Genomic DNA, 14,557 nt, shown 5'->3' on the forward strand with positions numbered 1-14,557 from the left:
TTTCCTTCTTTCTGATGTGAAAGAGCTGCCGTACTCCAAGGGCTGGACCACCAGCAACACCTCACTGTTGCCACAGATGCTGTGGCTCTGGTCTGTGCATTTACCCAACAGAAGCGCAGCTGAACCTCTCCGACAGGAGGGAAAGGACCGTGGCCACCGGCAGCAGGATATGGTGACAAGCAGGGTCCTGGCCCACTCCTGCAGTGCTGCGTGGTGTCTCCTCAGGGGACTCCGGACTCCTGCCCTTGTTGCTAACCCATGCTTTGCTCGGGGTAGGAATGGCAACCAGCAATCCTGAGAGCCAGTCCTCTGGCTCGTGCTGCTGCCCAAAGCAAAGACTCAAGCCCAGGCCCAGCTCTGCTCACTTCACAAGAGAACACGCACTCCTTCAGTATCAGGGGAGAGCTACAATGCTCCCTTGCTAATCACCCTGGGTCTAATTGCTGTGCCATGGTCCTAAGAGGCAGCTCCTATGGCAGCTCTCCAGGGCATTAACATTAAGCCTCCACTTTGAATACTAATGTGGCACGTGAGCAAAAGCAGTTCCTACCTCGTGTGCCCACAGCATGTGAGCCATGCAGGCTGGTCACCTCTGTGTCTGTGGGCCACAGCAGCGTCTGGATGCCAGCCTGGGGCAGGGCCAGCCTGGGGCAGCAGCAGACCAGGTGTCTGCGGGAGGCTGGTGTCTGTGGGCAGTAGGCAAGAAGTAGTGCTGTGCCTCGCTCCCCATGCCCAGTGCCAGGGGACAAGGGAGGCTGAGGAGCTCTTACAGTGCTCTTGCAGCATGAAAGTTCCCAGTCTGTAGGAGGGGAGCAGGAACAGGACTAACAGAAGGGCAGAAGCCCCCGTAGCCTGCCCACAACATCCCTGTGTTCAGTCCTCTCTACCGGCTGACCAGGCTCAGGCTTCCCCAGCATGTCCCTTCTTGGACACCCTAAAGGTGGGCACAAGGGTTCCTGACGCCGAAGGCCATTCCTTATAGCCACGCGATGCGACTTCTGTTCCCCTGGGCTGGGAGAAGGACAGGAAAGCTATATGCCAGCCCTTTCAGGAACAGCCAGGCTCTGCTGGAAGCAGAAAGGCTGCCCATCAGCTGGCAGCTACACTGAAAAACAGATCTGAATCACCACCAGCTTACAGCACTTATCTGAAAACACTGGTGACCTGCTTTGGAAAAAACAAGTATATAATATTGCGTGACAGTTGGCACCACCACTGCACCCCTGCCCAGCTCTGCCCTGGAGTGGAAAGGACTGGCCAGGTGGGAAAGCAGAGAAGTCAGCTTGACTCCCCTTGCCCCAGCAGCTGCTTGATTTCCTTCCCAGGTGTAGTTCGCCTAATGTCAGTTATTCCTCCCCTATGCTGGAGCACCAAGAGAATCAGACACAGTGAGGGTTTCCCCTTGGCAAGAGAGGAACACACAGTACTCAGGTGGGCCACTCAACAGCAAAGAAAATTGTCCAAAAAAAGTGCTTGCACTTTCTCACAAGCAGTTTCATGTCCCCTACAAGCAGTGGCTGCAAATAACAAGATGCCTTGAGTAATTAACTGAATGTTCTCTGGATAGAGCTTGTAAAAGGAGCTTATACGTATTAAACTAGAAAGAAAGATCTATTGTCTATAACTTGTTCTTTACCAACAAACAAAAGGCTTGGACTGAATCCATCTTAAAGCAAAATTTACAAGAGCCTTATGCTGACATTATTCAATAGAAAGAACTAAACAGAGTCCAGGGCATTTGTGAGAGGCTGATCATAAAAAGCAAGGTTTGTAGTCTGTTTGGTTTTTTAAGAAAATCAAACACTCTCTCTTTTTTTTGGCATTAACATGACAAAGTTGTAAAGATTTAGCAGTAGCACTGTACTAGCCTTCAAGAAACACACAAAACAACTGCTCCCTTAGCTAGATCAGCTGCTCCAGCAAGCATTATAGTTGCCATTATCAGAGCTGAAAGTGGAAAGGAATTCCTCATGAATGCACTGAAGGACAAAGGATCTTGCCTGTCACAAGGGCCTGTATAGTGCTAGGTGCTGGGACTACAGTATCTGCATCCTGACATATGCTTGCCCAATGTAGTCTGCTGTTCCGCTGGGAGAAGTAACACTTTGATAGTAAAGCAAAATAATTCTACTCTGTGAATCACTATTTTTTTACTTGCAACAAAAGCCAAAAGCCAATGTTCTACAGTCAAGACAAGGTAATCACAGCAACATGGAGCTCCGCTAGGTAGAAACACAACAGCTACTCAGCATCAGCATTACTAGGCATGACTCAGATGCTCCACTGTATTTGGAATATACTGCAATAGCAGGCAGTTAATATTGCTGTGTAGTCTGTAAAAAATGGCATATAAAGGAAATATTGTAGCTATTTAAATGGGTTTATTTTGATACCATCAGAAATAAACTTGCTGAGTAAACCAGTATTTAGCCCTTTATCTTTATAAGTGGCCTTTACAGAGTAAAATAGCTGATGCTCTCCTGTGCCGCTGCCCTGAATCTGCTGTTACATTTCTGTGGGAGCAGGTGAGAGTAGCTGTGTCATGTAGCAGCAAAAGGCACCAGGAAAGCCTTGGGAGGCCAGCAGCAGCAGAGCCCACCAGCTTGCGCCCCCCAAACAACCCAACCCAAGAAACCCAAAGAGGATCCCCCACCCCCAACAACTGTATGAAGCCTGACAAGATGACTACTACCATCCTGCAACTCCATACACTAGCTGAATACACCTAGTTTGGCCAGTAAACTGTTAAAAGCAGCCACATTCTTCTACTAGAGAGTAAGCTTTGATAGTTCCACCTTTCCCAGCTGTTGGTAAGTGGCTCAGTACAAAAGGTCAGGTTGGGAGTTATCCACAGCACAGGGCTTTCCATGCTCCTGGCAGACTGTCTCATGCCAGTCATTATGGAAACCAACTGTCACAAGTGGTTTATGACCTGGGAAGACACAGAGACACATCGGCTGCCACAGAGAGAAGAGCAATCGTAGGCTGGAGGACTAGGCTCACTTTTGAGACCAATTCCTGCTCTGGCGATTGTCTTCTTTCTCACAACAATCTTCAGAAGGGTCCGGCCACTTCAGGGACCCAGAGCTCTAACATTCCTGCTTACCAGCTGCTAAACTCACAAATGTCTGCGATTCTGAAGCTAGTCTCCAGAGACCCAGAAAAAGTTCTTCTGAATATACTGGGAAGCACATCAGTCTTAGCACTGCAGAGCAGCCTGGTCTCTATTTCGTGCTTAAGTCTCTCATATTCAAGAACTGGTTTTGTCTCCTCTGGAGTGGAGCAATGTGACAAAATTTATTTCCTGCTCACCTATTAATATTCAGCTGTGGTAGAAACAAAGTATTTTGGCTTGTGCCCTCATTTGCTCACTGAAGAGAAATAAAGACTAACCAAAATGGTTGAACATGTTTCTTTTTTAAACTAATAAACAGGATTTCTTTAATGATCAAAATTGAAGCCCTGCTTCTCCAGAAGGCTGCAGGGTGACCAAGACCCAGTGCAATGGTAGATGATAGAATAAACCTGTAAAGTTTATTTGTGAGATTTCAAAAAGCTTTCCTCAGATGTCACAGACTGCGCATCACAGGTATTCTTGAGATAAATAACAGAATTATGTAAAGAAACAAACAAACCTTTCCTTACCTATAAAACAGAAGGTGAAAAGAGATATCAGTGACAATTTCTTGTGTATTCTTTGCAGGTCATGTCTAAACCGCACAGTGCAAACAATTGCATGCCCTGCTGAGGACTCCCTTCCTACTCATGCACTCCTACGGGCCAAAGGCAGGCCTGTAAGAATATTGAAAATTCAAGGTCTGATTTTGCAGTGAAGAAATAAAAAAATATTCAATGATTTAATGAAATTTGTTATGAGACACCATTTCAGTTCCCAACTTCTGTTTCTTCCTATTACTGAGATTAGGTCAGGGTAAAACACAAACATCAAAGCACTGTTGTGATGAAAGAACAGTTGTTTGCTTTCTTTTCGTGGCCAATTAACACAGCTTGCTAGGAGGAAAAAAAACCCCACCCCATTAATGCTCAAAGAGGAGCAAGCTCAGCTTTAGGTCATAAGCTGCTTTCTATGGTTTGGTTTGCCACACTTACTCTGGAGCCTAATTCTGTTGAAGCAGGAATCATTCGGAGATCAGGAGTGGTATCATTCTAAGGAAGAGGATATGATCAGATTCAGGCCATGGGTTGCTATAGAACTTGTCTCTGTTTGCCCTTTCCACTTTTCAGTCGCAGTGCTATCGTCCTACTAGACCGCCAACACAACACAGGGGAAGAACTCCATACAACTTTTTTTGAAGCGGTATTTGAAAGAGTGCATTGTCCTCAAGTGCCTGATGCATTCAATCCAAAAAGCATTTGCTACAAAAGGTAAATAAAACATTACAAGAATCAGATTTACATCTAATCTACAATCTAACCTCCGCATTTACAAAGGGGAAACTTTTCCAAATCTTTAAGTCAGAGGAAGTCTTGTGAGTAAATCCTATACCCATCTTTGAAAATGTAGTGTATGCATCTGCTTTTCCACTTGCAAGGAAAACGGAAGAGTTGTCCAGCCACATTAATTGGTATATAGGACAATGAGATAAAAAGCATCTAAAAAGAAATAAAGTCAGCTTGTGTATTGTGCAGATTTTACAACACTTATTTCTGCAGATGCATTTTCTGTATAACAAGGCATCCACATCCACCACAGCAGGGGAGCTGCCAAGTATAACAAAGAACACTCCAGCATGCTTTGATCTGTAGTAAATTTAAAAGGTAGTTTTGTAAAATGAAATTAAAGTGGAAAGAAATAGTGGAATTTAACCTTTTTATGCCCTGTATCAGTAATGCCACCGGGAATTACAGCTTCTCATTGCTCTCCAGATGCATAAGGAATCAAGTATTAGTTATTCGTTCCTACTACTTCTGTTCAATCAAAAGGTGGCAAACTACTTCCCTTGAAACCGCTGCTAATGAAGTTTTAGTGTGAATGCAACTGGTGACAAGCTAGTAAGAACAAATTCTTAAAAGATACTTAAGCACCAAAATTCCATTGATTCATATGGAAATTATAGCTTTGAATACACTTAAACCTGGTCACAAGTAGCAATTAAAATTTTGCCAGGTCAACAACAAAACACCCTTCTGAAATTACTTTCTTCAGCAGGGTCTTTTTCTGAAAGCAACCTGTCCTGTTTCCCTACTCAGCATGGCCAATATTGTAACCAGATTGCCATATGTAAACCCTGCCCTCTACAATACCGCATGTACTCTTCCATACATAATATGGTTCCTTAACAGTTTTATACTACAGTAGAAATCTTTCAGAAATATGAGCTTTTGCTCATATTGGTGATACTGCATTCATGTAAAGTCTTCTACAAAGGTTCCTTATTCTGTGATGTGTGCGGAGTCCCTTGGTCCCACTGATAAAACATGAAAGATGCTGAAGGATTAGACCTCATGAAAGCAATGGGAGTGAGATGCAATATGCAATCTTCTTCTTCATCACCTCCAGTGTCCTGAGCACGGCATGCCTTGCGATTTCGTCCCCAAGTATGTATATCTTGGTTCAGTATATTAAACCATTTAATAAAATAGCAGAAGGGCTGTGAGTAGGAACTGCTTACATACGTGCTACTTCAGCATCTGGACAACAGTTTTGACCAAACCAGTCTCTGGCTGATAAGAACACAGGCACCCAAGAACAAAACTAGACCTACTTCCAGTTATTTCTGTGGAAGGCAGAGATGGCCTTAAATTTCTGATATGCGCTGTGCAGCCTGTGAGACATGGTGCTTGCTAAATGCAAAGTATTAACCACTATGGTTTCAAAGCTGTTTTTTATTTGTTTCTATTTGTTCAGTATTTTCACGGTTAACACATGGAAAAAGTGAAAGTGCCTGGTAACATGATTCTAAATTGTTGGCTTTGGTAGCATGAAGTAAAAATGCAAATGCATTACTGAGTGAGCAGAGCCAACAGAAGGCTTGGTCACCCCCACGACATCCTGAAACATAAACAGGAACTTTTTCAGAAAATGGCATTACCTTTATTCAGCACAGCCTAGTTATCAGCTAAATATGCAGCACATTTTCAGCACATCTAACTTACAACAACTTCTGCCATGAGCCTGAGAATACATTAAAGGGTGCTCATAAGAATGATTATAAAGCACCTACTAGGCCAAGGAGATTCTGCTGCAATATTTTAATTTTCATTTAAATTATAATTTACACCACTCTGCTAACAAAAGGAAAAAAGGCCACTTTAAATGTAGAAGCAAGCACATGTATGTCCATTTATTTTTCCTTAAGTGCAAGTAGGTTAAAGCTCCATCTAGTGCCGGGGTCTTGGAAGTTACTGAGAGATCTGCAGTCCAAAAATAGCAAACACGTGCTCACAAAATTATCAAGCAGGAAGCCTTGCATCAAAGCAGTCACACACAGGTGACAAGAAGGCTGCTGCAATTGCTCTTAGTGTGTAAGGGCTTAATTTTAAAGCTGCTGTATCTTGGACCACACAGAGAACATGGCACTACCTGGACAGGGACAAAGTGCTCGAAACACATGCCTGCAACAGCGAGGAGTGCCAGCCTGCAGTCACACGTGTACCCAGCACCACTCTCCTCGGCAGTGCTCCATGATCATCGCCGCAATGTTTTGCGCTACTCTTTCTTTTTGGATCCAGGGAGCGGGGTGCAGAGAGGGAAGCACCGAAGGCAGCACACTCCTCCCAAAAGCAAGGGCACTCTCAAGAGAAGTGGAAAATTCGTAACTTCTCAGGAAAAGAAGGGATTTGAATCTTGGGTTTCCCATTTCTTGCCAAGTGCTTGCTCAAAGGGTTGTGTGGAAAAGGTGACAGCACCCGGACTCCCCCCAGGACCACACATCCCTTTGTTTCACAAGGACCCCGGCACTGGTACATGCGCACCATTCCCAAGGAGCAGCCTCCAGGTCTCACTCTCCAAGAAAGCAGGCTGGAGGAGAGCTGCCTCCGTCCGCCAGTGCTGTGGGGCAGGCATCCTGCACCACTGCCCTCAGAGCTGTGGTGTCTTCCCCGCTGCAGCTCCTGCAGCTCCTGGAGCCGGGGACCTCACACCAGGTTCCATGCCCACATGGGGTCTGGTCACCTCAAAGCTAGCCAGAAACAAAGCAGGCTTCAGGACAGCTTCAGGACTGAAACTTTGAATTTACTAAGCATGTTGAATTCCAGTTTGGGATCTATGCCCCAGCTACATTCTCTTTTCTTTCAGCAGAAAATACTTCAACACATTAGCTGCCAACCTTGAAGCAGGGTGTAAATAAGATCGCTGTTTTAACTCTGGGAAGGAACTTACTGTAACAATATTTCATAGTAGTTGCAGTGTGGCAAAAAAAGGTGTTTCTGATTAACGCTGAAAATACCTTAAGACTAGAGTAAAGTTTACTATATTTTAATTATATTTTGAAAACTACCTGGGACTTTTATTTATTTACTTTTATACCCTTCAGAAAAACTACCAGGAAATCAATCAATCAGTATTTTTTCACATACTTCAGAAGATGCTTTACACACCAGGCTGCTACTCCGAAAGAAGGGCAGAGCACGGGGAAGGTCTATGGGGGTGGGCGAGGGGGAGGAGGGAGAGAGAAGGGAACTGCAGTAGAGGGGGCAGAAATGCTCGGCTGACATTTGCTAAACTCAAAGTACTGGTTTGCGTGCTGTAAGGTAATCATGGTTATACTATGGTTATAAATGTTAAGTAACTCCTTTTATAGTATTTCTCTTCCTGTTACAGCATATAGTTTCTAAAACAGCAAAGACAGAAAAAAATATTTAGTGATTTAAATTAAAAACAAACCTTTTTTTGCCATCTTATAAAGCTTTTTTTTTTTCCTTGGTCTTTTAACAATCATTTGACAGGGATGATTATCCACTCACACTACTTAGTAATAGAAGCTACCACATAAGCCACTGCAGCTACAATGCTTTACGTGTGAAGAGTGAAGTGCAGTCTTTATTTTTCACCATAAACTATTCTTTAAAAAAAAGTTGTTGGAACTACAGAAAAAAATGTAAACAAGGAGAAAGAGCTGTGTGCAATAGGAAGGTGTTATAAATGAGTGAAGTGGAAAAAGGTATAATCTGGCACTGAGGAGATGTGCCATTGCCTCTGCTGCAGCCACACAGCTGATGACTGTCCCCAGGTCCCTGCCAAGAGTAGGTTTTGAGAAACAGTATACGTTTGCCTAAACGCTGCCTCCAGGCTGTCTGTTTCAGCACAAGAGTTCAACCTCCTTCCAATCAAAATTTGCTCAACTAACCCATATCTAAAACCAGGTTATCACCAGTTTTGAAAGGCTGACACCCTTACTGCTTAATATACAGATTGACCACCTGCCAGCAGTTTACCATTACCTCCTCCACAGACACCTACTAACAATAACACAAGAAAATGGGGGTCTATTAGAACAAACACATTAAAAAGTCCAACTGTTGCTAATGTTCCCTTTCTCTCTTTTTCTGCATTTTATTTTATTTTGCAATGGTAACTGCTAAAACTGCACCTGTTTCTAGCTCTGTAACCAAAACCATGCTGTATGTCACAACTGCCTTTAACTTATAACATAGTTATTATAAGTTAACAATAACTCATGAATGCTATTCTAACTTAATAATTAGGGCGAGGTCTGTATAGCTAAGGACAGTCATTCTGCTTGTTCAGTCAAAGCAGTAACATGTTAGACTTTTTTTTTTAATATATTGAAGTTGTGTATTTTCCCTTAAGAAAAGTGGTCCTCATTCTCCATTTTACATTTGAGTTTCAAAGAAAACTGAAATAGGAGGAATCCTTTCACTCTTCTAGATGAACACCTGAGTTACTAATCTTTAAAAAGCACTTTGCCAGTTTGACAGTTATTTTCATCCAGAGTACAGACAAGCTGTATTAGATGCATCTAACATATGTCTTCACATAACCTAAGCATGCACTGGGAAATAAAGAGTTACAAACATGTACAACCAAATATCAGGTGTGACCAATTGCGGACACTCCCAAGTGTGGCCTGATGATGCAATGTGAGCTGAATTGCTGGATGGGGACCCCAGAAAGACAGGAGAGCAGAGTCACATAGGAGATGACTGGGTTCCTCTTCCTCACAGTAACACCACCAAGAATCCAGTCCCAGTTGCTGTAAAGACTGATGATAAAAACCCAGAGCCTGCTTCAAAACAGTGTATGATCAGATGCTTGCCTCCACTGGCACTTACTATCCAGTGTTCAACCAGTGACGCTGGGGGGGGCACAATCCATCAACAGACCAGTATGCAATCAAAGCCATGGTCTCTTGAAGCAATCTGCCAGGTTTCTGCAGATGCCTGCTTACCACCATGCTTCATTAAAAAAAAAAATAAAATTTTGTAATGTTACAGAGCATTATAAAGTTAGAACTGTATAATTTCTCTGGGAAAATATGGCTTGTTATATTTCAGAATTATCATTAAATGCTTTTGCAGACAGTGAATGTTTTGGGTGGAAATCATGCATGACAGATAAATTTATGTATCTGTGATCCAAAAATCCTTTGGACTTTTAGCATAGAACAAGCATTGACAGCAAAATTATTTGTGATCAGAGGAGGAAATATCACCCAGATAAACATATTTACAGATACTGTCACTGAAAGAAAGCTCAAGGAAGGAAATAACGTACTGAACAAAGCTTCAGAGCTCCCTGGCTAAAGCATGTGGCAGATGGAATAAGCAGTGCAAAACCAATCACCTATGGAAACTGTGAGCTAGAAAAGCATAAAGGTCTGTCAGTTTGATAACCGGAACACAACCATGCATAGGCAGCCAGGAACTGGACACAGACTGACACATACGTGGACTGCCAGGAACGTGCTGCTGACCTCGTGGTCATGTGTTCAGCAGAGGGTTCTGGTGTTACTGCCTGCAATGCAAGGCAACATTAGGAAAAAGTTTGAGGGGATTTTTTTCCTTATTGTATGCCAGCACAGTGCAAAAGTGCGGATCAGCTGTTAAAAAGGTAAAATTGTACAACAGTCAACTTCAACAGCGAAAAAAACCACAGATGAAGCCCGGGAAAAGTTAAATGTTGTTCTTTTTCATCTAACAATTTCTCAGCGTGGTCAGTGAAGTTCACAGAGATCAGAGGTATAGACTTCAGGCAGTAATAAGATTGTTAACTGTTCCTGTCTAACCACACCGTGCTAACAGCCATAAAAAATTACTGTGTTGAGAGCCCATACTTGCTCTGCTCCATTTTCCACCCTTCTGCTTTCCCTCCCTCTCACTTTGTGCTTCTTCAACTCCCTCACTGCATTTCTTAGCCTTAGTTTCCACCTTTCAGATTAACTCCTATACCACCTTTCACCCACTGAAATTATCAGTTAACAAAGGCATGTAATGAGTCACCACTGCACTTGGATAAAATAAAATAAAGAGCTTGGATTGACAATGCTACCACCTTCCCTCCACTATGTTAAGCCATCTACAAAACTTACTGAATTTCACAGTATATACCCTTGTTTCATAATTGAAAAATTAACAGAGGGCTACCTATTTGGGTTCTCTTTGCTTTATTTAAAGCAAAACAAAATAGTGCAGGATCTAAGTACACTGAAGAGCCTGACTGTTAAATCTTAATATACAGAAAGCTGGATCATATAGGCCTGATTCTGCACATCTCGCAAAGGGACTCTTACCAAGGACGACACCATTACGAACTGGAGACTACCTGTCCAAGTAAGAATCTACATATAATATACTTTCATTTCTAGGATTAATGTTTATGTTTTGTTGGTCACCAGCGAGATCAAGAAGTTACTTTAAAAACCAAAAAGCTGAGCAAAGTTCCATGATTTCAGACATCTCTTTTAGTGCTTTGGCCAGTCTATAAATCAGATCCATGAAGAGCTGTCCTTCCTCAGATTTAAAGCATTTCTGGAAGCCACCGAAACTGAAGCAATCTCACACCCTTATCATCTGACACAGCAATACCCCTACACTTGCATCTGATTTTAAAAGTGGCATTTTAGGTTTGTTATGTTTGAATTTGATGGTTAAGTAAATGATAGGGAAGGAAAATAATTCTCAACTGCTTAAACAATTAATCCTTAGAAAGACAAAGGTTTTGCTGAGCTGTCTATACTGGTAAAACCACACCCAGGCAAATCTTCTCTATGGAGATGAAACTCTCATCCACACATGGAGTTAAACCACCATTCAAACGACCTGAGATACACCAGAAAAGCATCTTTTCTTCAGAACTTCCTGGATGGTTTCAAGTGCTGTTCTACAGGGCTCTCTGCAGCATGACCATAGCTATGCTACCCTCGACAGGACCCTTTTCATGGGCAGGTGTAGCTATGCAATAAAACCTTGCACTGTGATCTTAATCTAACAATTGTTGCATTCTGTATCACTGCATCTTTTAAACCTAGCTTCAAATTTTCAGCTCATTAATAGGTCATTTTTACAATATATTTCCAGCTAACACTCATCCCAGCCTTTGGTGGCTTCCCCGTTTTTCAGTGAAGCCACTTCAGCAGTTGTGGAAGTTGTGGACTCTGTTTTCTAGTCATTGCCACGAGGCTATGAGACAGGCTGCTCCTGGCTTCTTGGCTTTAATCAGCAGAAGTGAATCTACTAACTTGCACAAGTTCTAAATCAGTTTTACCCTCTGCACTTCCAAAAGCACTTGTGGTAAAGACTGCCACAGGAAAACCAATATGGTCTGGAGAGGAAGTCACCAGAGCAGCACCTCAAACTGACGCGAACAGTGGCAACGCTGGAGGCGAGTGATGCATTGAGTGAGCTCTGGGTCTGTAAAGTTTAATTTTCACAAAGAAGTCCAGCTGTGTTCTGTTGATGGTCACTTGCCCTTCCTGTCTACACATAAATGCTGGTTAAAGTTCTTCAAATGGGCCAATTTGGTCAAAAACAGGAAGAAGTCAGGACATTGTAAGAAATCTTACCTTTGGCTGTACAACCATTTCGAGCAGAGCAGCACCTCTGGTAGTTAAAAAGCCTGGCACAAAACTCGTATTAATTTGTTGCACTAACAAAATATACGCCCTTGTCCTGGGTTCAGCTGGGATAGAGTTAATTTTCTTCCTAGTAGCTGGTACAGTGCTGCATTTTGGATTTAGTATGAGAATAATGTTAACAACACACTAAGGCTTAGTTGTTGCTAAGTAGCGGTTACCCTAAGTCAAGGACTTTTTTCAGTTTCACATGCTCTGCCAACAAGGAGGTGCACAAGAAGCCGCAAGGTAGTGGAGCCAGGACAGCTGACCCAAACTAGCTGAAAGGATATTCCATACCATAAAACATCACGCTCAGTATGTAAAGTCCTTCAAGTTTTTGGGCAATTTCAACCTTCATGTTACTAATATAAAAGCAGTCAAGTTTCCCACAAAGCCTTAAATAGTACACTCTCACTAAGCACATTCAGTACTTTAAAATTCTTTCAAATGATCATTTTTCTTAGATGTGATCCAACATAAATTTTAGGCAAAGTTCTAAATCGAAGCAAAAAGACCAATAATTTGTTACAAGCTGCAAAAAAAAGCAAAATCGTGGCTTTACTGTGCAAATACTTTCCAGAAAGAACTACCAGGCAGAATGCAGACGGAAACTAAAATATGAAAAATCACGATCTAGCATTTATCATGCATGCATAGCTTACATGGTTCAGACAGCACCATTTCATACATCAGTCGAGGTACTGATGTTAAAATGACCCGCTACTTCTATCACGTTTAACCACAATATTTTTGTTTATATGTAAATCCTTCACGTAACAAATGTCTCAGATTCCAATTAAGACTCGTAACAAAAAATACAACTGGAACTCCTCTCTCCAACAATCTTGAACATATAGAGCACATCCTTATTTTCTTAAACCAAACAGTTTCAAAGGAGCTGTTGCAGTAGTGCCCATACAAATAGCATTATCATGATTGCTTAACACAGAACATGATGACATGAGGCACCTAATAGTAAAAATAATATTAAAGGATTATGTTTTTTAGAAAAAGCACTGGTGACTGCTGAATCTTCAAATTATACAAGCTACCTGGTAGTTTTGTAACATTAAATAATGGTAATCCAATTCAGGCTTCACTTTCTAAATATATTAGTAGAGTTTCTTCACAAATAACGACAACTAAGAGCTGAGCTACCAAGCAGGTGGCAAATACTCCACACTTGTCCATCCGTTTATGTTCAGGAGATCCCAGACTTCCATGCAATTATTTACAATTTAAATCATTAAAAGCAGACAACTGTCTTCCTGCATCGCTAGCAGAATCTGCTCATCAAAATAGCACTCACTGCTGCTCACCTGGTTTATGCAGCTATTAAAAAAAGGTGATACTCCCCATGAAGCAGTGGTAATATTACCATTCTGTGACATCCAGGTGAAACGTTGGGTTCATCAAAGAGGCAAAGCATTGAACCCACCACACATTAAACTGGCAAGACTCCAGAAGCCCAGGGGACCACCATGTAGTGCCACACACAGCAGTTCAGTAGCTGTCAAAACTGCAGCATTTCCCCCCAGACCCAGCCCAGCTCTGAGCTGGCAGCGACTGTTGGGTCTTTACCTCCTGTGAAACAGGACCAGACATGAGGTTGTGAGGGCTCAGAAACACATGCTTGGTCCTCAGGCTGAAGGGATGGACAAATGTGTGCAAGGGTGCATGCAAGAAAGTGAGAGGCAGCATAGCCTTTGCCTAAAGCCCTGGAAACCCACAGGTTCTTCCACAAGATACCTCCACGCTTGTACCCAGCAGCCCGCCATCCATGTGAAGCCCACCCCTCTCGTTAATCAAAGAACAGTGATGCTAGCAAACAGGCAGTTCCAAAATTCCCAAGGCCTGTCCCTGAGTTCAGGGTGTCCACCTCTATATTTATTAAATCCACTTATTAAAGTGAAACAATCTGGAATCCTTATTGCAGCTTGCAAAAACAAAACAAAAAAAAAATCACGCCCCCATATAGACAAAAACCAAACAGATTTTGGTTCAACTCTAAAAATAATGGACCCATCAGCCTCCTGTTCATTTAAAATGGATGCATTCCATTCTGTGCAAGTAGTAGCGTTAAACTGGAACCTCTTACAGACGAGACTTAAAAGGAGAGAAGTGGCCCTCAATGGCAACTGCAGACAGAAGAGAACTTTTTCTCCTTCCCATGGAAGGAGTCTGTGGAGGAAAGATGATGAAGGCAATCCAAACTTCACAAAAAGCTTCAGCTATTCAAAAAGCCAAAACCAAATTTAAAGCCTGTAACTCACTGGCAGATACAATGACAGGAGGATCTTCTTGGTATACATGGCTGGCTGGAAAAGGATAAAGCAAAGTTCTGATGCTGTCCCAACTGACTGGGGGAAAGGCACTGTGAAAATAAAACAAAGTGCTTATGGAATTAAGCTAAAAGTTGCAAGTAAGCTCTTTTGAAAGTATTTAGTAATCTAAGCAATCTCTATTAGTATCTAAACAACACTCAAACCCATGATGACTCAACTAGGTTTTAAAAGGACTAA

The 14,557-nt window shown here is 42.4% G+C and overlaps 1 long non-coding RNA gene across 18 annotated transcripts in view; it reads right to left on the reverse strand.

Moving 5' to 3' along the window:
• Positions 1-14,557, reverse strand: part of LOC114011154 (uncharacterized) — a 101,645-nt gene that overhangs the window by 84,025 nt on the left and 3,063 nt on the right. For 14 of the 18 annotated variants that reach the window (XR_008749373.1, XR_008749379.1, XR_008749376.1 and 11 more), the window contains exon 2: positions 14,309-14,409. The exons of 3 other annotated variants lie outside the window; for them this stretch is intronic. This is a non-coding gene — a long non-coding RNA (uncharacterized LOC114011154). Of the gene's footprint in view, positions 1-3,645; positions 4,635-14,308; positions 14,410-14,557 lie in introns of those variants that run through there. One more of the 18 variants, XR_008749374.1, reaches the window with a different exon arrangement.

This window comes from Falco peregrinus, chromosome 12 (genome assembly GCF_023634155.1).
Source record: "Falco peregrinus isolate bFalPer1 chromosome 12, bFalPer1.pri, whole genome shotgun sequence".
NCBI classification, from domain to species: domain Eukaryota; kingdom Metazoa; phylum Chordata; class Aves; order Falconiformes; family Falconidae; genus Falco; species Falco peregrinus.